The sequence below is a fragment of the Trachurus japonicus genome, chromosome 11, assembly GCF_045865225.1.
Source record: "Trachurus japonicus isolate A0001 chromosome 11, Traja_1.0".
NCBI lineage: Eukaryota > Metazoa > Chordata > Actinopteri > Carangiformes > Carangidae > Trachurus > Trachurus japonicus.
In genome coordinates this window covers 27035250-27041442 of record NC_140917.1, presented here as the reverse complement: position 1 = coordinate 27041442, position 6193 = coordinate 27035250, and positions in this window count along the sequence as shown.

Here is a 6193-nt window from a genome sequence, read left to right as displayed (position 1 = left end):
TGTGTATGTGATTCTAATGTAAAGTTAGGGCTGGTTATTAGGAAGGCTACCTTTTGGGGGTAGGCTATATAACCTACTTAAGTGTATAGCACCATTAAGCTGTCTGCTAGCAGAGATGATCAGCCAGTAGGCTACTTAGTGCCTGACTGCAGACGACTGAGAAATGTTTTCTTTTTTGAAGTCATATGTAACATTTAATAAGTCTTCCATAGAAGGCTATAGATACAGGTTGTAAGAATGAGAGTGGGGGATACAAAGCTGATACCATTTTCCTTAATTAGCAGTTTACATGTCAAAATGTTCCCTGATTGCTAGTTTAGCTAATTGTTAGTTTACCTCTCCATTTACTCGCTGTACTCGCGTTACTTCTGCAGTTCCTCTTCTCAACAGGTCACTGACTGCACCAATCACAAACTGTGTCCCAATCCAGGGGCCACATCCTCCGGGGGCCGGGGCCCGGGGCCCTGCTCAAAGAGGGAACAGCCCTCCATCGAGCGATGGAGCATTAGAACGTTTCCAGTCCAGTGCGATTGATGTCGTGCGTCACCAGCTGCGCCCGACGGTACCTTGCGGCTCATGTTGCCAAGCAACCGAATACATTTTTACATAGCATCTTGATGTTACGGTCCTTTAACTGCATAACCAAGTTGAAACACATTATTTACTGAAACTGTGTAATCCTTGGTCATGTTGTTTGTTTTCAGGGATGCAGAATCATAACAGATGGATCCTCGGTTACCAGGGAAACGAAGCTCCGGACGATCTAGTCGCGCCGCTATGACGTATATTGCAATTTGGACATGCATGGATGTATTATAATACGGTAGATCCATGATTTGGACATACACACAAAAAAAGAGTTTGGACACAGACTGAAATATATTGATAAGAATTGTTTATTAGGCCTTAAGTATTATTCCTAATACCATATGTTTGTCTGTCACTTTATATAGCTTTTATTATTCTTATTTATTTGATTATCTTTTATTATTTTGTTTATTACTATTTTTTCCCTCTTTTTCATATTTAGTTCATTCGTGTATTGCTATTTGGAGATTTCTGATTGCTTCTACACTATGTACCTATTAGACTTTGTTTATTGCTGAACATAAATAAAGACTAAAAAAAAGTTAAGCAGTGTAACTGAGCCACCATGGCTTAACTCCACTTGGCTTCTCTCTAGGACCTGGTCACTGCTGCACTACTACAGGAATCTGAATATAATCAAGCTGTCTTTGACATTATTAAACAAATTACATATAAACAAAAAATAAATAAATTAGACAAGAGGACCTTTTCAACATTTTTATTAATTAATGCAACTTACAGTCAAGCCAAAGAGTGAACTATATTAAGTGATACGTATTCACATTATGTCCTAACAGGGTTTACAGCATATCTTGTGTTCTGTAAGCATAATTGTTAACAAAAATAAGGAAATGTAAAATAGAAATCAAAAGCTTACAACTTTACAACAACAAGAACAAGGAGCTTAGCAGTGGATGTGAACAAATTAAATCAGCAACATGAAGACCCTCACCAGAACAGGAATGACAGCAAATTCAGTTTTGGCATGTCGTGGTTTAAATAAGGGAGGAGAGAGAGAAAAAGAGAGAGAGAGAAAGAGAAAAGAGAGAGAGAGAGAGAGAAAGAAAGAGAGAGAGAATAAACAACTCAAAACTGAGCTCAAAATGACACAAATGAAGGGAGGTTTGAATTCACACGGCTGTGCAAGGCTGCCTTTGCCAAGAGACTTTGGTCACTTTGCTTCTCCATCATGGCTTACAATGAAAAATCACACAAGGTATAAAATGAAAATGGCCAATGAAGGGAAAAAAGCATTGAGAACAATGGAGTGTCCTGGAATTAATTCTAAGCAAGAATGAATGAGTGGATGAGGGATGTATTATATATTTTGTCAAAAATCTACAGATGATTGTCGTTTTTTTCTGAAATGAGCAAGAAAATCAAAGGTTTTGCAGTCGATTACAACTCCAGGACAGCCCCTACATTCATAGGAGGTAGATAACATGGCAATGATGCGACACAAACTTTTTAAAAAAAATGTGTCTGAACAGGAATCAAGCTCTGTCAAGTCTGTCAAAGTGTAGTGCATAATTTGTTCCAACGTTTAAGGCCAAATAGGAACCTCACTAGAACTAAGGCTACTTTAAGACAAAGGTGTGGAGGGTGGGGGGGTGGGGGGGGTTTGGGACAGGGACACAGTAAACAGATACAGCCCTTACACGGCAATACCTGAGTCAACAGTCATTTTATACCTCAGGGCCTCACAGGATGCTCAACGCACATCAACTCTTTGTCAACTGAACCCAATATTTTTTTTTTGGCTACACAGACATGGAGAATATGCAAAAACAAAAAGACAGAAAGAAAACTAAACAAAAAAAAAACGATGTGGCTACAGCTTAGAAATATTCTGATGAGATGCAGATATAAATTGCATAAATGACACATTCTCATTTGGCCACAAGGAACAATGTACTCCTGTGTTACAACAGACTATCAGATTAACTGGATGTGGCATTTGCACAGCCTGTAGTGACCTTCAACCCTCCCAAAGGGGAAAAATTAAAAATTTTATTGGACAATATGAAGTACACTAAAGAAAAAAGTCAATGCAGCATATATCAGGCTTATGAGGTACTTCATGAATATATATAGATATATCAACCTTTTTAGAAAAGCTCTTCAAAGTCATATTATTCCTTATAATTCCTATTGATAGCATAAAATACCTCGTCATTTCTTTTTACTTTCTGCCCGACCTCACGTGGGCTTTTTTTTGTCTTGAGACTGCTTTGAAAGTGCAAAACACAAATACTGATCGTTCTATGCAGCATCTACACGCAAGGTTGCATGATAATTAAGATTTTTTTTTTCCTATGTGGTGCAGCAGATTTTGTAAAACCTCCATGTTTGAAAGGACTCAGAAACCCAAAGTCGGGGCTGATGGAAAGGAGAGATATCCCACAAAAGGCACACATAAATCGACTACAAACACACCGGATGTATTCAGTTTAGACTAAATGACAAGAATCTGAAGTTAATTGCCACACAACCTCATATGTACCTTTTGTTGAAGTTTACAATGGCTCGATACAATGTAAAGTCTGTTCAAATGTGTGTATTCCCTTTGTAAATTGTTGCATGCAAAACCATATCTTAAACCCTTAAACGAAAAACGGCATCGAGTCTGGCTAATCATAGGAAAAGCGGAAATGAACTGAGTAAGAGACAGGGACATCCACCCTGATTTTATTGCAGTACTGGGATAACAACACGGCAGAGAAATGTAGGCATTTGATCTCATGGAGTGGCTCTATCCAGTATGAAACCCTAATATTTCCACATTCTGGTAAAACAGAAACAGAAAAGCTGCTTCTATATGTTTATCTACCCATTTGCTTGAGTATTGTCCTACTAACTCTTAAAGTCTAAGATGGTTGTTGAGAGTTGCCTTGACCTTGTAAAGAGTATAGACTGGTGTATAAAAGAACAAGTGATTGCCAGTAATCCACAACTCACCCTCTGACATTATTGCTGTACATACATCTATCCAAAAACACCTGCACTGCCACTACAGACATCTTTCAATACCATCAAAACTTTGCTGGAATATGAACACACACTCATAGTGGATGGTAATTACAACGGCACATTTGTCAATATATGATCCGGTCATGACCACAGTTTATTAGTAATTACCACAAGAATGAGTCCTAGATTGCTCTGGGCTATTTTTGTTGCCATCTTTGGAAAAATGAAGGAGTTACAGAAAACAATGAGACTCCCAATTACAAAAATTTGGTCCCCTATAAAGTGTAACCAACTAAAGCAACCAACCAGTCATACATGATTACTTGGTTTTCCATTTATTAAGGTTCAAGAAAAGAACAGTGCTCTTACGTGATATTGGCTCGTGTTGGTTTGGTCACTACAATTTTTGATTTTGTTACCATTATTATAAATTAGGGCTAATATTAGCTAGCACCTGTCACTGTTCTGAGGTAGTTTTTTCCAAGTTGGTAAATAAAAAGCCAAGTTATTCCGAAGACTAGAAATGCTTTGAAAAAATACAAAAATACCCACCAGTCTTGCATGATTGGATGCGTGTAGATCAACTGGATGCCACTGGTTTGGTGAAGCTCAGTAACAGTTACCTTCTGTTGAAGCCATATTTACTATGGCCCCATGTAAAACCCCAAATGTCCACCGGATGCAGCTGCGTCACATTCTAGCTGGTTCGGAGGCTGTTTCCCAGCTCCACCAGCAGTTTAGAGCGTTGAGTAATTAAATGAGTCACATTCAGCCACAAAGTTTCAATATGCAAAACAAGAGTCCACAGCCAGGCTTGGGACTCTGTGAAACTGTGCCAACATCAACATGCTAACATGCTTATTACGACAAAGCTAACATGCTGATATTTAGTGGCTGGACTTTTACCATGTTCACCTACTTAGTGTGTTAGCATGCTAGCATTTGATATTCATCACTGTAAGTACATCTGAGGTGGATAGGAATGTTAGTACTTTGGCGAGCATTTGGTCGTAAACCAAACTGTTGGGCAAACTAAGATTTGATTTGATGGTGGCACAAGGTGGAAAGTAAAAGAATTGTTAAATGAATATTGATCGTCTGGACCTGGATTTTTGTACCATATCACTGAATGAGTAAAAACTTTGATCTGCTGGTGCCGGTAGAGGAGTAGTCAGGGGATCAACTAAACTGGTTATGATTCATCCTCCTGGGATCCTGAACAAACTTCCACAGCGATCCATACAATAGTCATTCAAATGCTGAAGTCAGGACCAAAGTCAAAACAACAAAGTGGCTGCTGAGGGACTGCCTGAAGAAAACAAGACACTAAAAGAACCAAAACACAAAGTAGCCGCATGTGGTGGACATGAGAGATGATGGCTCTTTCCTCAGGTTTGTATTCAAATGTGTACTCTATGATTCAGACTTGTAGTTAAAAACAACGACAATATAGCCAAGCTTATATTGTCACATGGCTGCAGGTAACTGCGGACATTGGCATGACAGACTCACTTTCTTGGACAAAGTGATGCTTCAGAAAGGTTCATCTATGAATAGGAACAGGACCCATATGCCTGCTGAAGCCAACAGAGTGCCATGTAAACCAGAAGCTGTCATTTATAAAACTGGGAGAGAAAAAAACCACACAGCTGTGTAATAATACAATCACTGAAAGTAGGAACAGAAGCAACACTCAAACAACCTTAGCCTCATTGCTTCCAAGTGGCACTGCACCAGTGAGTTAGTGAGTCAAACTCATGGGAGGATTTTACAGGACAACTCTGCGAGGACAGAAAGATCAGACCGAGGGTTTAAGCAGAGGACAAAAATCTAACGGCAAACAACGTCACACACCAAAGCAACCACCATATATACACACACAGCTCTTATGTTACAGCACATCTCACAAGCATGACCAGAACTGAAAAAATGACTACTCTTTGCAACCAGTGTGAAAAAAAATCATGTCTCCTAGAACTACAGTAGCCAACACCCAGAGAAAGACAACTGTAGACTCATTTATCTGATGTTAATCAGTGAAAGGATTAATGATATCAGCTGTGATGTGGACAAATATCTATGTCAATGAAATATTAAAAGAAGGAAACATAATACTTTCTGCAACTGTTAAAGCCTATAAATAAGAGGAAAAATAAAACAAACACCTAAAATGAGAAGAAAAGGCTGTACACATGAAGCAAACAGGAGTATAAATGTACTGGATGGATAGCCTATACAACTTTACAAACCACGCAGACTCTAAGTACATTCATTGTTATTATTTGGAGCTAGGAAAATAGGTTTGACTCTACAAGAGGTTCCTTTATGTAGCAATAGATTCTCTACAAGAGACGGATGAGAAGCAGAGAGGAGAGACATTACTGTACAGAGAGTAATGGTTTGGAATAAGCTAAAGGGTGTTGCTTCTATTGAAAACTGTTTGTTTTTTTTATTCCAAGACCATTAAAAAGCCACTACTTTTTCAACCCTAAAATTTAAACATCTATAATAGAAGAAAACCTGCTATCTTCAAAATAAAATTAACTTAGCTTATGATATGTTATTTAATTTTACACATCAGCTATTTCTAGAACCTGCTTTGTCTCAGTTTTGTTCACTCCACAAAAGATGATGG